Raw genomic sequence first — 21,355 nt, forward strand, 5'->3', positions numbered from 1 at the left:
TACGGAGGGAAAAAGTGTGCACAGTAAAAGCACAAAGACGAATTACTACTCTGGAAAAAGATCTTGAAGTCAGTGTTGAACATTATTGACATTAACATCTCATGTTCAAAAGTGGTAAAAAATGTGAATAAAATACTAGAAATTACTAGAAAAAAATGAAAAAAAATACTAATTACTGTGTAGGTACATGAATTGTCTGTATTTAAATTAGTCTCAGAAAGGGTATGAGAGCATAGTACAAAAGGTACAGCTCTACAGATTGACTTCTATTTGAGGAGACGCTAGGCTGTGGTCTTAACAGCTTTAAAATGAGACCACCAGAGTGGGTGGTGGGTTGTGACTGATGTCCATAAAATCATGACTGTTTTATGGGGAAAGTACATAGTAAATTATAATTAGTGTTTTCAGAGTTAAAAAATAAATATCAGAGGACACTGAATGAAATTGTCAGGCAGTAGGTTTAAAGCAAATGTGATGATGAATTACTTTGTAATAAAATGCATGGTTAAACTATTAATTAATTGCCAGAACATATTTAGGAGGTCAGATATTAATTATTGGATATAGTCATTGAGCAACAAGCTGCTGCTTGGAAAGTTCATAGGATGGTGGCAAAGGGAGGTTATACCAAGAGGAGGGTATTATTCTATTACCTCATTGCTTAGATAGAAATTATTTTCCTAAGCATCTGCTGTTAATTCTAGTACAGATAAGATAAAGGGCTAGGTAAGCCTTTGGTTTGACCTTTTATTCTTACATTTCATGTTATATTCTCATGCCCTGACTACCAGACCTAGACCTCCACCCTGAATGGGAAGAGGAAAGATTGTGGATATCCCAGACCTGCCTGTGTGTGCCAAGCCATAAGTCTGTACTATGTACCAGGGTGGATGTGGTAGGATTATTAGATAGTTGCAAAGGAATGAGTGTAATACAGTGGTAAAAGTGACCAAAATGTGTTTGTCTGAGGAAGATGGTCAGTAGGAACACCCTGAGCAAATAAAAGCAAAAATAATATTTCTCTCAGAAGTTATTTTCATTACTGCTATATGTTTTAATGTTCTCAGTCAGAGAAGACAACCCACCAGTGTTTCTTCCTATCTAAAGTGAGCCATTAAATAAGTAATTGGGTTTGGAAAATATGTCACTTCTCTGGAGATATTTTGGATAAATATGTTCACCAGTGGAACTTAATCCCAAAGCATTGTGTTGGTAATTTTGCTGGGTACCCAAAGGTGCTAACTAGGGATTTTAGGGAGCCAGACCTTCCCTGGAAAGTCAAGACTTAATGAGAATAGTTGATCAACTAAACTTCTGTTCCACTCTGATAAGGTTATGTCATACTCTTTTTATGCAGCAGTTACAAATATTTGATCCCCTGTATCTTTTGATTGTGTTTACTAATTTAGTTGCTTTTCATCTTTCTGTCATTCAAGTACAGACAAGAACAGACATGGGAAACAGCATTTCAGTGAAAGCAGAGCAGAAGAGCACAAAAAATTTGTTGTTGGAATGCCAGAAAGCATTGGGTAGCTGTGAACTGTATCAGAGAGATGGGTTTTGTGACAAAATGGACCTTTGGCTCAGAAAATAGTGAATGTTAAGATTATATTAAGCCTAAGGGAATGCATAATAATAATAATAATAAAGTGGTATTGAAGAATATTTGGCAGCATGTTTGAAGAAATATCTTGCTGAGGAGATTAATTTCTGGTATATCTGGGAGGGAAAAGATGGGATTGAGAGAAGCCAGCTATGAAAAGGAAGGAACTATGAACTTAAAAAAATCATCAGGATGGATGACACTGGGAATGTAAACTTTCAGAAACAGATTTTTTATTATTATCTTATGGCTTTTGCAAAGCTCTATAAACAAAGAACTTTTTTATTTTTAAATGTGTGCCTAGGTAAACAGTGTATTAAAGATGTCATCACTAAGGTATTGCTGATCTTTGCGCAGGATGGGAAGATATGAAAGGAGTTAAATTTTGCACATGTGCACGTTCAGCACATTAGATAAGTAATAATATTTTACAACAAATCAATACTTTTCATCCCCAAGTTCCTGAAAGAACTTCACACAGTAACTGCGTGTGTGCTCGGAAATCGTGTTGTGTGCATCCATGTATGTGCCTGTATGCCGTTAAGGGCCATGAAAATGGCCCATATTGCACAAACCCTGAGCGAACACTGTGCTTATGTAAAGGGTCTGACTGACTGACATGTGGAGACCTTACCTAAAAATATTTAACATATTAATGTCCATGACTTTTGAACCCACCGGGTGCCAAGATTACCATCCCCTTAGCGTAAATGGCAGAACAGTGAATATCCCCACAGCTCTGCAAACCACATAAATGTAGAGCAAAACAAACATGTTTTGTCAATGCCCCCGATAAGAAACCCTTGACACACATGCGCACGCACACACATTCATGCATGCAAAGAAGGAAGAAACACTGAATCCTTTCTTCTTTCAGTATGAAGATGCCCAACTAGACCCCTCACCTGGCTGCCAGGAAGAGGCTTGCCTCTTGCCTCCTCAGTTCTCTTCTGGGTTTCACTAATAATGTGTCATTATCTGTAAAGATTATAAAAAGGGGAACTACTTTTGACATCCCATTAGCTGGTCTTCCAACACAAATTCCTTCATTTTCTTCTGGCCTCCACAATGTATGGAACACATGTTGTAGCTAGAGGATGGTGGAGACCGCTTTCCTAAAAGGTGAGATGAAGCCCAGAAAAACTACGGATTACAGTAAATTCAAGACATCAGTCTAACCTGGACTGGAGCAGTGTGTAGTTCTGGTTATCTGTGACCAAGGGAGGTGATTCAAGTCCAAAAGTGATTGCAGAGGAGGGCTTTCAGGATTGGGGAAGCTCTCAGAAAGAGGAACTACTGAACAAGCAGAGATGAAATCTCATGGGATTGCTCAGCCCAGTGAAAACAAAGGTGTCAGGGAAATGACTGCAGTCTCTAAGGAGCAAAGAAAGAGAACTGAAAGGACAACTGTTACATGGGAAATGTGTATGAGCTGACCACATAAATTTTGGCTGGAAACAATAGGAACTACAGACAAGAAAAGGACTTCAGGAGTACCCTCTAATCAGGGAAGGATGGGACCCTCACACCCTTAGAAAGGACTTGCTGAGGTGATCGCTGGCAATATGAGAATTGTGGTCTTTGTGACCAAGAATGTCTGATCCGGTCTTCTGATCCACAGAGGATGTCTTCTGGCACTTCAGCAATGTGGTCACTGTGCGTATACTTAAACCAATTTCACTGCTGGCATCTCTTCTCCTCTTCAGTCCCTCTGACTGCAGGTCCCGGCTTGTAAAGGTCTTTGGAATTGCCTGTCCCCTTAGGTGCTTAGACAGCACCTAGTCTGTTAGTTACTCTTGCTTAAGTACTACATTAAAAGACTGCTCTTACTACTGTAATGGTCATTATACTGAGTTTAGCAGAGAACCAGAGCTTAAGTTTTCCATGTGGCCCTAATTCTGACCTCTTGTGCAAATGACTTGTAAATTTTAAGTCCTCATGCTTTTTTTTTTTTTTTTTTTTTTTTTTTTATTTGACTAAACCAGTGAGTTGCTCCATTTTATACATGGACTTGGTAGATGCCAATAATCATGTTTCCTTTCTGAACTTGGGAAAACTTGGTTTTCTGCACTAAGCTGCAATTTGTATCTTCTTTGCTCTGTTTACACATTGTGTTCAAATAGAGAATATGAGCAGCCCACAAGGGCAGCCTTCCACTCAGTTTCAAGAAGGCTTATGGCCTCCTTGCTACAGCTTCTTCTTTCTGATTAAGGTGACAGGGGGATAGGGAGCACCACAAGGCAGCCTCACTGGACAAATATTCACTGCTCGTGTGTCTGCAGTCACAGAGACAACTTCATTGACCATACATAATGAGCATTATAGCTTATTACACCTGGGAGGTTCCTAGGGGAATATGCCTCTGCCCCAGGAGGAGCTCCTCCACCTTCTCTTCGTTCACAGGTGGTGGTTCTCATGCTGAGCTCCTGCTGCCGAGTCTGTACTGGAATGAGAGCACAAAAGTTATTTAGTTCCCCTCAAAACTGGATCATAGGACAAAACCTGTATGGAAATAGGTCTATAAACAATGTGCAATTCTAATCAGCCAGCTGTAAAAAGTAATTAAAGAGGTAGTCTAAATCACAACAAAGTGCACAGAATTTTAAATAGCCTGTTTATGCGTATTCCTGTCCTTTAACTAAGTCATTCACAATCACTTGTTGGTTCTTTTAACTACATATTAAAACTGCCCTCTTCTACAAAGTAAGTATTCCTATAAACACAGGGATCAAATCCATTCCCCCAAACCTCTTCTCTTTAAACTTTCTGAGAAGATGGGAGGAGATTCAAAATAACTGAGCAGCAACTTGATTTCCATCCCAGCAAATCTGTTGCCAGGTACTGAAAGAGCAGCCTCTGAAATGGTCTCTGGGTAGTCCAGGCTCTGCCTCATGCTCTCATCCATCTCTTGGCCACACAGATGCCATGCAGACAACCTGCGGACTTAGCAATGAGGGTAGTCAGTGGTGTATTGAACTTGGTGTGCATGGGCATTGCTCACTGGGGCTCTTCTGTTAGCAACAGAGGTGAGTCTTACCTTGAGACCATGCACAAATGGTAGCTGGACTACTGGCAGGGGTAGGTTCAAACAACAAATTTCCCTTTCATTTAGCAATGCCACACTATCCCACACCCTCACAAGCACTTAACTCATGGGTTGGATTAAACTAGTGGTTAACAAAGCAGTAAATCAGCAGACCTCTGTGAGCATCCATAGCTCCTAAGGGGTCCAAGAAGACAAGGTTTTGTCAGTTGACCTCCCGCATGTGTTTGTCCTTGCTTTGTTTTTGTTTGCATTTTTGGTTAAGCTGTTCTTCTGGCATCAGTTTCACACCATTTTCTTTTAACTCACTATATGCCTCCTATCCACACGTAGACACCTTTTTAACCTAGTGATATACTCTCTGCTCTGGCCACTTTGGGGTTAATCTGGGATGTTTTGATGAGGTAGTAATTGCCACAAAGTCTTCCTCAAACTTTGCAGACATGGAACTGATATTTTTACTGTCAGTGCTGAGTCTCTGCTGGTTGTAATCCACAGCAATGCACCTGAATGCAATTGTGCTTGGATAACTAAACCTGACTGATGCGTTTCACTTAGTGGGGACTCCACTTGTTTCATTGTAAAGATTAGAGAGTGATTCAGCATTCATGAGAAAATGTGAGAACAAAAGGTTAGCTGAACAGTGCTAGGAGTGGAGCCATATTGGGAGCAATTGAAGGAGGAAATGGTCTGGATTTATTGTCTGCATTAAAGATATTGTGGGTCCCATGGATACCAGGAGTGTCATGGAGACACAGCTAATAGGATTTTTATTGGATTATTGTCAGGCTGCTGCACCTGCTTCTGAAGGGGATGGTGCAGTTGGTTTTCTGGCACAATCCTTGAACAAGGAAGCAGAAAGGAGCTACAGGAGCTGGAAGCTCCAACGTTATTTTATAAGGAAACTTTTACAATTGTCTCAAAGCCATTTCAAGCAAGCCACCAGCCAGTGAGTACCCCTTCTGTCCCTTTACAAAATGCACGTGCATAGAAAATACATTGCTGAAATGAGTGAAGACACCAAGGATCTAACTTCCAAGTCTCTACTCTCCACAGTCCAGATCTAGGTTAGATTTTATTTGAATTAACTTGAAGAAAGGTTGCTTTATTATTATTATTTTTTAAAATTGCCATTTTTATTAATGCCGTATTTCTGTTTTTTTCACGGTAACATTTAGCAATCCATTTGGTATCTCATTTCCCCTGTTTCCATTGTGTTAGATAACAATACTTTCCTCTTCGGTAGTGTACTTTGAAGCTCCTTTACCTGCATCTGTAAGTATTACAAGATTTTGTTATAGGTTCAAGGCAAGTGCCACTTGTTGTCTTTTCAACCTCTGCAGATCTCCCACATGGTTTGTCTCTATGCTTCACATTCAGCAAATGACATTCAGCAAACTTTTCCCCAGCTCCCTGTTTTTCTTTTTTATTTATTCAAAGCAATCAGAGCACATTTTATCCAACAGAAAACTGAGCTGAGGGGAAAAAAAAGTGAGTTTCCCTCACCAGTTCATTTGCATTTTCACCCCTTGTTTCTAATGTAGCTGAACATTAGAAAAACTTGGAAGCCATCTAAATTCAGGTCTCAGGCTAAACATATCTAGTGTTGATTTAAGAGTGTCTTATTAGGTTTTAAGTAGGTTTGTATGAATAATTTGTAACAGGTGATGTCATGAATTGTATCTCATTTCTTTGTTCAGGAGTTACTTGCAAAGGGAGCAAAATTATTCCATCCAGGAACGAATCCAAAGCTCTCTGTAGTTAATGAAAGGAAATCAATGCATTCTGGATTAAGATACAAAATATTTTTTATTGAATAACGTTGATCTTGTAATTTATTCACAATAACCCATTCCGAAGATCATCCAGTCTCCTAGAAGTTGTGCTTTATTATGTTCCTCTAATACATGTTGTAGTTCTGTCCCCACGTATCAGAATGGTATGACATTTTTGTCTACGTTTCCTTCACAAAGACAGCACCTCCTGGAATTTTACACTAGTGTCTTTGAGTATTTTACTCTTTTACTTTAAAGGCATTGTTTTAGAAAGTATTTTTGCCAGTTAAAACCTACAGGTAGAAAACCAAGATTGTGAATCTCTGAAGTCAGCTATTTTAACCTATAAATGGATAAAGACCTCTCATTTTCAGTTAATATTATCATCAAGGATTACAGTCAGTGGCTTCTCTACATCTTTTTTTTTCTCCTTCCTTCTTTTTTTACCCTTTTCCCTCAGTGATGCTATTTACTTGCCTCTATACCAGTCTCCAAACAGCTTGACTAACCCTACGGATGTTTGTAGTTACTTCTAGTAGTATTTTATCACATATTTCTTCACCTGAACTTCCTAATCTTTTCTTTCTCATTGACTCAGTTACTTTCTTAGCTTTCTGATTTTTTTATTTTCTCTTATTTTTTTTTAGCCTTTTGGTCCATCGCACTCTATTCACTTTCTAGTAACCAGTTCTCCAGTTCTCATATTTTTTGTTCCCTTACTTCCTTTTGTTTCATGCATTGTTAGACCAGCAGTCAACATAGTATGGTATGCTGTGCCTCAAGAGTGACTAACTTCCGATTCTGATAATGAATTTAAAGACAGCTTGTGGATGAAAGGGAAGTCACATGGTTTAAAATATGTTTTGTATTGAAAGAGATATGATTTCAATTCCAGACTTCATTCTGAGGTTGTATCATGTCTTTGTGATCAGTTCCTCATCTCCAAGAAGTATATCACTAACAATAATAATAAGTAGGAGATATAATATAAAAATGTAAATTGATAGTGAAAATATATAAGAATAATTTGCTTAGATAAGGCAAATTCTTCCAAAATCCTGATTGCATTTTAACTGTGCTTTCTCATTAATATGCTACTGCTAATTCAGGATCGATCAAGTGAAATCTATACTGAGACACTGCTGAAATTTTCCTTGATGGTCATTGGCAAAGAACTGTCCCAAGCACTTCCTCTGAAGAATCTGGGAATTCAAATATTATGGGGCAATTCTTGAAAGAGAGTTGGTGGTCTCCCTAGTTTGAAGGATAAAAGACCTTAGCAATAAGTATGTAGGCTCTTCACAACACCTTCCCTCCTTGCCAGAGTGTGGTCCTGAGTGTGCTTAATTTTCTAGTACAGGTGAATCCCACAGTACTTATTGTGGTGTTGTCATTTATAAGGACAGGTGCCTTCATGCAAGCACTTGGTTTTTTCCACATCTTCTAAGAGGCACCTAACAATATTTCTGTTCCTTTGTAATGGTTAATAATAATAATAATATCTAAAAATATCACACCTACTTCATAACTTGGCTTGTCTTAATCCTAGTGGATTAAGCTACATCCACTTTAAGACACCTTTCAGAACTGTACTTTTGCACCCAAAGAATGGTGATGGATAAAATTTAACAAAAAGACTTCATATGAGGAAGTGACTACTTTGAAATACTGTCAAGGAATATAAACTACCATTTCAGTTGCTCACTTGCTTTGATGAAAATTTTATCTACACACAGTATAGGTATGTATTTACACTCTCACATAAGTAGATTTTTATAATCAACAAAACCAAGGGAAGACAATTCATCTCACCATAAGGTAGGTCGAATAATTGCCTTCTGCAGCTCCTTTATGAATACAAAGGTGGCCTGAAATTACTAGCTCAGGGATCTAACTCTGAGACTTTTAAAGCTAGGTAAGGCAAATTCTAACCTTAACATTTCTCTGTATCAGTTCTTCCACTTGGAAAATGTAAAGAATCTGAACTCTGTACTCATTATCTTGGTAACATGCACATAATATTTAAGGGGCAAGCTTGAAGATGTGATGGTAGAAGGTGTTTTAGAGCTAATTAGCCAAGCAAGAAATCTGTTCCCAGTTTAGTAGAGGAAAAGAGTCTGACTAGCTAAAGGGAAGAGGGCAAGATACTGAATTATTCTGCAGGTGACCTATCTGTTTGGGCTATGAGATGACCAGGATATGCAATGTGTCATCTAATGTGCTAACTCATGCAAGGCAGAACAAACACAGAAGTTGTCTGCATTTAAATTGGAAATGTTAAAATATATCTGTAATCACTCAATTAGACAGTTCTGGGGCAAGCTCATGGAGTTCTTTACTCCCAAGGATGTGTTTGCTAAGGTTGGCTTTGGTTTGGATGTATCTGTATTTCACTCCATCACTTAGTGTGCATACACCCTCTGTGCCTCCAGGCTCTCTCTCAAGGTATGTAGTACTACAGAAAACTGCAAAGGGGAGGACAGGGATGTGTACCACAATAACGGAAACTTGGCTCAAAAGATTTGAAGAGAAAAGAGGGATTGCTGGTACTCCATGCAGTGACCTAGCTCTGATTGTGTGTGAAGTTACTGCCTGTAAAATCTGCCAGTTTAACACCTCCAGGGAATAGTTAGTTTTATTTATTGGCCATTCTGGAACCTCCTACTAAAAAGCAGGAGAATCCTGCCAAAGTGTCAGCTCTGGTCAGGGACACAATATCAGAGACTGAAAATGCAGTATTAAAGATACATTCATTGTGAACAACCCACCACCTTGTATTGATATAAATGTGATTAAAAAGAAAAGTTTATTTTTCATTAAAACTTTTCCCCCCAGCTCTCTATTTTCTTAGCTGAAGTTTAAAGTTTTGACCGTTTCATTCCTGTAATTCCTAATATAAATAATAAGGCTACTACTAGAAAGCATTGACTTATAATACTCACTAATATTGCTCCCAAGAGAATAGTAGGGTCATTACAAAACACAGTCATCACATCTATGGTCCTCTATGGCGTCAGCCCAAGCTTTGTAAGAGTGTTCCTCCCACGGGGGTTGTGAGCTCATTAAGATTTCTGCCAGTTTCCAGGATCAAACCCATGAGTTCAAAGGATTTGCCTTGACAATTGGCTGCTGATTCCAGTACTCCTGTTCCTAGGTACGAACGGCCAAACATCTCCATACTCTCAGACACGATGCAGGATATGCTTCCAGAGTCAATACTAATAATGCCCTGTAAGAGAAAGAACTGCAAGAAAAAACACCTATACATACATGGCATTGATTTACATCACCTAGTCTTTTGACATCTAGCAGACACATTTATATAGCAATTTATTTTGTCCCAGCAAGATGCCTGTGAGATTTCAGATGTATTTTTCTCCATGATGATGGAGGAATCCTAGGTGTCAAATTCTGAATTAGACAGCTAGATACTGACTCCAAAGTTAGGTGAGATGAATTCCAGCCTATAAGCAATACTTCATACAGTTACTGGGGTGGAAGGAGAAGTTTGTCCCACATATGCCCTCATTTATTTATTTATTTGTTTTGCAAAGCACTGGGTTTAGAAGTTTAGCTGCTATACAAAATGGCAAGACAGAGATTCTTGATGATCAGCATAAATGATATGTGTATCATACCATGGATCCAAAACTCTCTCTAAATTTGCAAAAATGGCAAACAGCATGGTCTGTGCAATCACTCACCGTCCCAAGCACATGAGCCTGTACCGTGCTGTGGAATCGGCCAGTAAACCAATGGGCTAACAGTGACCATGGTGGCATTTTCTCATCTTAAGACTAGGACACAAGATAATGAACTGCTACAAGTAACAACCACCTCAGTTTCATCTGGGCTGATGAAATAAATACAGTATAGGTATGAGATGGATTTGAACTGGTAGTTTAAAAAAAGAAAATTCCTCCTTATTTTTTGTCATCATAAGACATGAAGATTCAGTTGACAGCATAAGCTATTTCTTGGAAAATGAAAATTGTGTTAAGAAATCTCACACTGAGGTTAGATTTGCTGAAAGATTCAAAAAGATTCGTGAACACTTCAACAAATATAGGCAAAGTATTTACAGAGCTTAGCCCAAATTTTAAGGTAGAATGTGGCACCTCTTTTGAGAACAAAGGTCATGGATATAGCTATCATGGGCTGACATATAGATTTACTTTGCAAAACATTCATATTTCCTCATCATTTTATTGTATAAGAAACTCACTACTATTCCTTTAGTTGTTTTAATTTTAGTATCATTAGAATGGTTCACATCTGAATTCTAGATGGCATGCCTGACTCACAGTATGAAAGAGACTCAATTCAAAAAATATAAAAAGAGGCATATGGACATGACATTATAAGGATCAAAACACAAACTGTCTTATATATTAGATTTGAGTAAACCTCTGAACTTTCAATCACATCATTAACTTTAAACTGTTTAGCAGTTTCTCTGAGATTTATTTATTCTTTGCACTTATTCTTTATTCTTGATTAAGAAAAAAATCCATTTAACTATGCATGTTATTAAAATGTTATCATGGATCCAATGTGTAGTCTTAAATATGAGAATCTCTCAGTACACTCAGTGATAGTTTATTCAATTACTGTTAAAAAGTCAAGTAGAATATTTTTCAACGATCTCATTTTGGTATTAAGAGCAAAACCCCCACCATTTCTGCATAACATAGGAAGAAAAAGGAATAGCCTGATTCAAGGAAATAGTTCTGATGATAAAATTTTTTGATTCAAGGAAAGAGTTCTGATGAAGTAAGTTTTGCTTTTCTGAAACTGACCCTCAACTTCTCTGAGTTCACAATAGGTCAGTTGTATATTATCTTCTAGTGATCACATAAAATCTTGGCCTTCAAAATAAGAACATTCCTGTTAAAAAGTTTTGCTTAAACTGTAGAGCAATATCTGTCATATGTTATTTTAATGGAGATGTCACTATTGCTCATTGAGAAACTTTTTGGATAAATAGTACTAAAAACATGTAACTGTCTGAATGCTTCATGAGATGATAACTTTTTGAGGAAATCCCTTGAATTTTGTTAATGGATATATTCGTGGAATAATATAAGAGAATCTCTGCGATGAAGTCTTATTGTTGAGTAATAGATGATATGGCTCAAATGAACTAAGAAATTGTCTGTGTTTTTTGCTTAAAGACAACAATGCGAACATGAACTGAATTTCAAGTTTAGAAAGGTTCGGTTGACTCGTTCTTCCTCCTCACCTCACCATTGTTTTTCACTTCGCTTCACTCTTCTTCTTGGTTTCAATAAGGACTGAAAACACATGCACAGATAAACTCTGTGAAAGCCTTTCGGACTGCATATTCTCTTAGAAAACATAGGACTTTCAGCCGCATTTTGAAAAATCGAAAAGCTCAGCTAGATGAGGGTTTTCCACCATAGCGGCCTTTTGCCAGACACATTAATTTATGCTCTTACCTCCTTCTTGCATGTTCAAGGAACTATCCACAGGGTTATTTTCTCTCCCCAACTACTGATTTCTGCTCAGATGATCTCCTTTCTTTCCACCTTCAATTAGGAGCAGTGGATATGAGCTTAGCTCTGCAGCCATGTGTTTATAAATGTGTGTGCATTTACATGCACTCATTGCAAAATGTGCTTTGGCAGCCCCCCGCTAAGGCTTTTCCCAGATTAAGGAATTGTAAGCAGCTTTGGACTGCTTGACCCTGCTGGTTCATCATTTATGATGTTTAAAACACATACATGGCCAATTTGAGTTTATCTAAACACTTAAGAAGAAACTCTTCAATTAAAGATCATACTAAGTGACACTGACAGTAACTCTCTTACCAATATGGTGTGGCTAAATCCCCATCAGATGCTGGGAAATCAGACTGCATCGTATTTGGAGCAGTTCTTCCTTAGAACTAATTTTTCATAACCTTGAAATGAAAAAGTGTTTTACCATCAAATGTTCCAGCAAGATTTCACTGCAGAGTTTTGCTTGGGATGTAATTTCCAAATGTCTCAGTTTAAATGGAAAGAGAAATATATTTATATATAAAAAGGAATGGTACCACATTTTTTCAGTATCAATCACAAAGAATGCTTTATCATTTTAGTAAGTGATGCCATATAATCTTTGTGTCACATCAAACACCAAAGCAATAAATTCACCGGGGGATATTTACAAGGGTATCCAGGCTGAATTGAGATGTCTTCTAGTCCTTTTTCTAAATTGTCACATTTACTGCCTGCTGTAGAAAGGGGAAGCCACCAATTGATTTCTAATTCTGCAAACCCCAGGGTGTAAATGTGATTAGCGGTAATTGGAGAAGTTCAGCAACTGTTAATTTCTCCTCTCTTTGTTGTTTTTCCTATTTAAAATATTAACAAAATGCATATGTAGGCCAAAACTGACTCCGATGCAGCTGAACAAAGGATACATATTTAATCAGAGCTGTGGGACCCCGATGCGGTTGTCTGAAACAAATGTGACATGTGCTTCCTCTCAAAAAAAGTCAGGCAGCTAATAAACAGCATCAGTATTTTGTTGTAATGTTCATTGTCTACATGCTGTTGAGTTTAATGGCATTACACTATGTAAAAAAGCCAGAAGTACACTGCTAAATTTGTCTTTCCCAGTTGGCTGTCCCTGAGGAGATTATAATGCAAGCGGTGGCTTTGTTTGTTGCATGCATAAGTGTGCACATGTTCCTAAGTTTTAAGTTGTAAAGGAAGGTGGTGAAAAGAGACTTTAACCCCTGCATGGATGAGCGTCTCCTTAGAAAGAAGCAGTTTTACTGGAGCATCAAGTAATTATGAAAATATATGTTTTGCTCTCTAACTGCATAATATCTCACTTGTTTTTTTTCTATACAAGTTTCTCCCCCATGCATAGGTACAAAAGCTTGCTGATACTTTTTAGCAAGGAAATGGCTCTTATTTTTTCAGCGCTCAAAAGGAACCTATGTTTACCTTTAGTCCCTAGCATTAAATATTTATCTTTATTAACCTAGAACCAGGAAGGTCATATGCACAACAGTGTTTAGTCCTACTCAAAATGGTTTGAATATCTCAGGAAGCCAGCTGGAAGTCTTGGTTCACTTGGCACGAATAGCTCATTCTTAGATGGCTAAAGCTGGGTTAGATGGATCTCATCTCTAACCCTTTTGAAGCCAGAACCTTATCTGGGAATGCCTGAAAAAGAGTTCAGTGAGTTAATACCAATATTGACTGACAAAGGCAAAAAGATGTTCTGTGGGAGCTATTCGTCACAGAAGTGCCCTGAGGCCATCTTCCCATTGAGTAGTGGTGGGGCTGTATGAGGCTAATCATTTGGAAAGCTAAAGACCACAGTAGTGGCAGATGCCTAATTCCATTTCTGAAAGGCTAGAAGATTGCCCCAGGTAGGCATATTCATGGCTGGAGCTTGTACATTTCTGTGAACCATCCTGAAAGATCACAGGTATTATGGAGATACACCCCAAAACAGATCCTTTGGAAAGGCATGAACATGGTGGAAACGGGAGCCTCACCAGGGTCATCTGGCCCTAAGCTGCAGAGCTCACCCTGGAGAGTTACCACGACTTCGTCACACTCCTCTCTCACAGGACATCAGTAGTAAAATAAACCCCTTTGTAATAATCCCAAAGATTATTCTTTAACAAGTTTTACTCGTACAGGGAGAGCAGGGAACCAAAAGGCTTTGTATAACTCATTACTCACATTATCTGATACTTAAGAGATTTGCGAAACAAGAGTTCTGAGTGTTCAAATGCAGAAGTATTGATCTCGCAGAGAAACTTCTAGTTTGGGGATATCTTCTCCTCTTGGATTGTACCAGTAATTAGCCCCTTTATAAATAGAGTACCACCCTATAAGTATAACTTCTGTGTCTGCCTGATGCTTGTTGTCTGCTCTGCTCCACTGAGAGCTAAGGAAGTTTGCAAGATAGAGCATAGGTGCCCCCCTGAGCTCAGACAGGGTGACCATAATAATATGAAGATTCAGCTGACACATGAAGGGTTACAGAAAATAGATCCACATCACATTGTGAGATGGAATAGATATCTCCAGAATCCAGTTCTGCCACCTCTTCATAATTTATAAATTTAGTTTGTCATTTATTCTGTATTTCTTTCACTGGAAAACACAACTTTGACTTCTTTTGCAAAGAAAGGTCAAGAGACTTACTGTCTTTTTTCTCACTTGACTGTAACCAAGGTCGTAAGGATCCCAAGTATCACAAGGAGAATGAATCTACTGTTTTTCAGTGTTTTTAATTGTGTTTAGCATTGCTGGTCTATTTTCCTTTGACAATTCAACCTTGACTTTAAAATATTGTTAAAACATTTATATATAGTATATATATATAGTATTAGATAGATTAATATAGTATTAATATTATATAATTGCATAATAATCTCATATATAGCATATCATTATGTGTGCAGTATGCATTTATATAGATTATTTTATTAATTTTTAAAAATATATTATTTGTACACACATATATATATAACCACATATGCACACATATATGTTTGCAACATTTTCCACAGGACAAATACTGAGCTTGGGAACTAAATAGCTGCAGGTACAGTACTTCTCTAGTGAAATCCAATGCTTGCTGCTATTTATTTAATGATTAATATTTCTAAGACACCTTTTTAAGTGTAATAGAGCAATTTTTTCCTTCTGTTTTCTCTGGATTACTTCCCAGATACAGAGAGGCACCATCATACTGAAACTCAGAAACTGGGAACATGCTCCCTTGCTGTTTTGTTATCTGTTATGAAGTAAATGGCATTTTCTGAGAGTTTTGTTTCTTCTTCTAACTGCTGTTAAAACCAATTTCTGGACAGGTCGTTTTGCTCCAATGACATGCTACACAGCCCTATTCTGCATGTGGCACACCTGACCCTGGGCTTCAGAGGAGCGTTTCAGACACTGCTGGGAACTTCTTTCCCTGGTATGCACCTTTCCTTAGGCCCCCAAATATTTACACCATGCATAAAACCACCTGTGACCTGAGCTACCTTTCATAAGTACATGTTTCTCTCTGCTGACAACTAACATGACTATGTCTAATGTGTTTATACAAAGTGAATCATGGCCCTTGCTGTGCAGTTTTCAGAAAAATAAATATGCTCTTAACCCCCCTCTGAACAAACCTACTGCAGATCTGGTCTCAGAAATACCTTCTGGAAGAAGTGGTACCATTCACCTCATTAAAGGATAACTCCAAAGGCTGGAGAATAGTCACCACAGGACCTCCATACATGCCATAAAAAGAAACAAGTGTCTGCACAGTATGAGTCAAATTACAGGACTGCAAATATCTTTCTTACTCCTCCATGACTCTTGAGGGAAACCTAAGAAAAGGAGAGGTTGGACTCAGCTGACATGGCTTCAGATACCAGATACACCTGGTTTTATGTCTCCTAGGTTGCGCCAATATTTGGAAGAAGGCTTGTCAGTATAGTCAATGGAGCCATTATTCATTTCATTAAATACATCTAAACTCTGGTCACGTGAAAGGCACTGCAAGCTCTGTTGACTGCATGGACTACATCTCTAGGGCAACTAACTTGGGTGCAAACACCTACACTGTAAACACCTAGGTGGGAGAGAGGAATGGGCTGAGTGGATGAGGGGAGAGCAGTGGATGTTGTCTGCTTCTACTTCATTAAGGCTTTTGACACTGTCTCCCATAACATCCTCATAGGTAAGCTTGGGAAATGAGGGTTGGATGAGTGGACAGTGAGGTGGGTAGAGAACTGGCTGAATGGCAGAGCCCAGAGTGTTGTGACAAGTGGCGCAGAGTCTAGTTGGACACCTGTATCTGGTGGTGTGCCCCAGGGGTTGGTACTGGGTCCAGTATTACTCAACATATTCATCAATGACCTGGACAAGGGGACAGAGCGTTACCTCAGCAAGTTTGCTGACGATACTGAACTGGGAGGAGTGGCTGATACACCCGAAGGCTGCGCTGTCATTCAGGGAGACCTGGACAGGCTGGAGAGTTGGGTGGAGACGAACCCAAAGAAATTCAACAAGGGCAAGCGTAGGGTCCTGCACCTAGGGAAGAACAACCCCTGGCACCAGTACAGGTTAGGGGTTGACCTGCTGGGAAGCAGCTCTGCAGAGAAGGACCTGGGAGTCCTGGTGGACAACAAGCTCTCCATGAGGCAGCAAAGTGCCCCTGTGGGCCAATGGTCTCCTGGGGGCATTAAGAAGATTGTGGCCAGCAGGTCGAGGGAGGTTCTCCTCCCCCTCTACTCTGCCCTGGTGAGGCCACATCTGGAGTTCTGTGTCTGGTTCTGGGCTCCCCAGTTCAAGACAGACAGGGAACTACTGGGGAGAGTCCAGTGGAGGGCTACGAGGATGATGAGGGGACTGCACCATCTCTTGTATGAGGAAAGGCTGAGAGAGCTGGGTCTGTTTAGTCTGTGGAAGAGAAGACTGAGAGGGGATCTTATCAATGCTTTTCAATATCTAAAGGGCAGGTGGTCCAGAGGTCCCTTCCAACTCCTACCATTCTGGGATTCTGTGAATCTGACAAAAAGTTCTTAGACCCCAAATGTAATTTTTTCCAATGTAGAACACATTTTCATGAATTTTGTTTAAACTCCACTTCTTTAAGTGAAATTAAAAATAAATGAAAAAAAAAAGGAAAACAAACTCATTCAGTTTTTAAATTTATCCTTTTTTCCAATTTCAGTAGAAGAAAAAAAAAAGGAAGGCAGAACAAAAAGAAAGTATTTTTCACAGAACAGTTTGAAGGAAACAACAGTTAAGCTCCTTCTTTGATCAGGAGAAAAGTATAGTTCTTCACTGGATACTGCAGTAATGAAGTAAATGAAGTTTAATGAAGTGAAATTATAATAAATCCCACTCTCTGTAGAATAGTACCCATATGGAAAATATATAGACATGCTGCATGAAATGCTGGCCTTGTTACATTCCCAAGAAAAAAAACATTGCTAAATAGTTTCCTGAGTCAGAGGTTTGATTTTTTCTGCTGTCTCCTTCTATGTATCCCTCTGTCCTTGCTTCCACCTCTGACATTAGCCATTATAGCCCACCACTCAGTTCTCTGCCTCCTTCTATTGTGTCTCCTTTCAGAGAGTGCTCTTACTAAGCCCTTTTATCATGCTAACCTTCAGCTTGTTTGAGATCTCTCATAGGAACTCATTTTTCTTCTTGGTAATGAAAAGGCAGTTCTAAACAGAAAGCATGCAAGAAAATGTAGTTAATAAAGATGCTGAGAGCTATTCATACCTGAGTGAGTCATTGATATATCTATACTGCTGAACAAAAGAAGTCAAGGACCAATATTTCTGGCCCAGGGGCTATGTGAGAGTGACTGGCTCACATCCACATTGCTGCTTAGAGATAGATCTCGGTCTTGCAGAATTGTCTAGGAGAGAGTTCATTGCTGTGGTCCAAAACTGAGCCAAAAGAGAGCTATCAGTTAGGTGGCTTTATTTCTTATGCTCTTTTTTATTTATTTCATGGTAAAGGTGAATCCTGTGTCTTTTTCTCAAGCAAGCTGTAAAGCTATGAAGAATACCATGGATTTTTAAATCTAGATTATAGACAGATGAACAACACTTGGTTACAATATGCCCACTGATTTAATCACCATAATAAGTCTGAAAACACTTCTTTCCCCATGTATCACTGACACACAATTATTTCTGCTTTTAGGTTGCTCTTTAGATACTGTGGAGCTAGGTACTATGTAGATTTGTATGCAAATAATTTCAGAAAAGTTTGCACTTCTGCAAGCATTTGGCTCATAATTTTTGGTCTGACTGTTCACAAAAATGTTGGGCTTCAAAGCTGGTAGAAAAAAAAAAAATTGTTCAGCTACAAAGAAAGTCTTGGTGGAAAATAAATGTTGTGCCTTTTATACAAGATTAGTGAGATGAGAGGAAACTTTTACTTTAGAGCTCTTTAGCTCCTGTTACAACTAGTCTATGTCTTTATTTCTCAGTTTGCCTGTTTTCTCTCTTCTTACAGCCTGCTCCACCCACATTTTTTCCCTAGAACAACCATAAAATTGCATTTACAGCTAATTTGCTATGCTCAGAAACACAATTTTGATTCTTTAAGTGAGGCTGCCTCTTTCTAAAAAGAAAGGTCTCTCGCTGCTTCTTTTTTTACCTGGCATACATCTAGCCCTGCTCCTCCAGAATGGCAAGTATGATAAATGTGTCAAAAACATTCACATCAAAAATATGAGATACAAGTTGTTATTTTGACTTCTGTTGACACCTCCTGTTCTCTTTCACCCAGATGTTTCCATGAAGTAGCACAAAACTTTTTTTTTTTACTTTTTTTTTTTTTCCCTGAGAGTAGAAACAGGCATTTCTGTTTCTAGTGAAACTGAAAGTCTTTCCTTCCTCTATTACTCTGTGTGTGTGGGGGGGGTGCTTTTATGCAGGTGTACAGTTCTTTACTGGAACTGTCTTCAAGACCTGGAGAGGCTTTCTGTCCAAACATATCTCTGATTCACAATGAACTATCTATAGATATTCAACTCATGCAAACCCTACCTTCATTTGCAGATATTCAGCTTGAACAGATCGCTACCCATGCTAACAGATCAGATTATCACAAGACAAAAAGTCAGTAATTTGTAGGCCAGAAGGTGCACTTTTTTATGGCTTTTAAGTCTCAGAGTGTTAAAGGTGTCTAGACACCTAACTGCTATTGAAGCAATTGGCTTTTAAATTCCTGTGAAAAAAAAAGATAGTTCTAGTGATTATTGACCTAAAATTTTAAAAATACATTTATCCAAGGCCCTGTGCCCTGTGGCACATCCAGCTATGACTTAGAATCTCAGGATCCTGCTATCAGGTACTGAAGAAAGAGATGCCTATGAAAGCTGCTGTGGCCACCAGCATGGAGCTGCCTAAACCAGCCACGGTGAATGCCCAGGAGAGGAGTTAGGACTGCCCTTAAGGACAGGTAACCAGGCACATAACTATGGACCTGAAAGCAAAGTCTGTTTTTATTCAGCATTTCCTAACATAACTCTATCCTGAAGTCAGAGTGCCAGCCTGGGCACCGGGACTAAATGTGCCCTTAAATCTAGTAAATCAAACATGAGTGAGGATGTTCCTTTAGCAACTGAACTCTTTTCAGTCTCTACCCATACCTGACCTGAGGCAAAGTCTTGATTCCTGGTGGTCTGCATCTCAATGGAGTGCCCAGCCCATGAAGATACTGCAAGTCTGGGGCATATCCACCTCTCTTCTCCACATCCCACGCGTTTACCCCAGTCTGCAAAAGAGTGTGTCCTAAAATAAATAAATAATCTTGCAAAGATTTTCATAGCTTTAAGACCAAGGGGCATCACTGTAACAATCTAGTTAAACCAGAATATTTTACCCAGTGTTTCCTGCTTTAAAACTGATACCTTAAATGAGAGCAATCACACTTAGAAGAAAACACAGACTAGATTTAAAGACTTGCCTGATGGTAAATCCACCACATCCATTGGCAAAGCTGTTCCAATGATGAATTGCCCTCACTGTTTAAAAAATTACATCTTTCTTCCTGTTTGAATTTTCCAGCGCTACTTCAATTGTTTCAGTCACAAGTTTCTTAACTTCTAGGTTCTGGCCACAACAGGAAACAGAAGTGCCAAAATACCATGAAAAAATAGTTTTGTCTTGTTTTTCCTCCCTCAGAAGGAGAAGGAAGCAATGAAACTAGTGAAAAAGAAACTAGAGCTTTGCTCGGTCTGGACACAGCTTCACCTCTAATCAGAGTCTGCAGAGGCGTTACTTAAGCTAATCTCTTGTTATCAAATCTACCTCAGCAGTTTTTCTCCAAAGTTTCTCAATCTAAGATATTCATTAGGTAAAGTAGCTCATCCCAGCTGAATCACTGAGACTGGGATTCAAACAGCATTAACAACTGTATAAATGCTTATGTGCTTTTCCACTGCTGCTAAAATATTTGGCACGTCTGACAAGGCTGGGATTAATCAGAATTCCAGCACTTTTTGACTTGGGCCTAACTGATTCACCTTGTTGTCTTATAGCATTTAAATATTAATTCACATACTTTCTTCCCATCTGATTACGGGCAAGCTAGCTCTGCTCTGGGCATATTATTCTGTGGTTTCTGACTCTCTGCCTGTGTGTTTCTCTGCAGCAGCTGGCAGGAAAACATGCAGCAAGGGCATTTAGTGCACTCAGGGAGAGTGAAGCAAGTGTTTACATCTCTTCCTGAGCCAGGATCGGAACGGAGGTACTGGAATAGATTGTTTGTTTTATTCTGGCTACTTAACATCAGGATCTGAGTTTAGCTTCTCCTCCAATAAGTGTTTTAGTGTCAGCTTGGATTCAAGGGTAAAATTCTGGTCATATGTAACATCATCCACAAGATTTGAATTGTTAGTAAGATGAAAATTCTTGAGGTTTCTTACAACTTTCTTTCCTCATTCCTTTCCTTTTAATATGCTGCTTTAATGGCAGGACGAATGTGTGTTGTGCATTTCAGTTTACACATGGTTCTACCATTAAGCACCTGGATTTGAAGCAGTTTCTTCCCTGAGGATTTAAATAAATACATTGCCCCAGTTTCAGAATCCAGGTTACTATGAGTTAGCCATGTGCCACAGGAATATTAGCTCAGAGAATGCTCTAGCTGTTTGTACTGCAAATGCAGCTCTCTTGCCGGTCATAATTAAAGAAATCAGCTTGTATTTCTTTAGACAAAGCCTCCCTGTGTATTAATTTGGTTCTGCATGACAATACATCTTGTCAGAGCACCCTGACAAATGTGAAAATATACACTAAGAGAATTGTCAGTAAAGTAATTTATGTCAGAAGGTTGATGATCTTTTGCTGTGTTGCATGGCTTTACTTCTGTTTAGAAGCAAAGCTCAGGAAGGCTGCCTAGAAATGAATACGCTTAGAAAATAATTTTT

The sequence above is a fragment of the Grus americana genome, chromosome Z (genome assembly GCF_028858705.1).
Source record: "Grus americana isolate bGruAme1 chromosome Z, bGruAme1.mat, whole genome shotgun sequence".
Lineage (NCBI taxonomy): Eukaryota > Metazoa > Chordata > Aves > Gruiformes > Gruidae > Grus > Grus americana.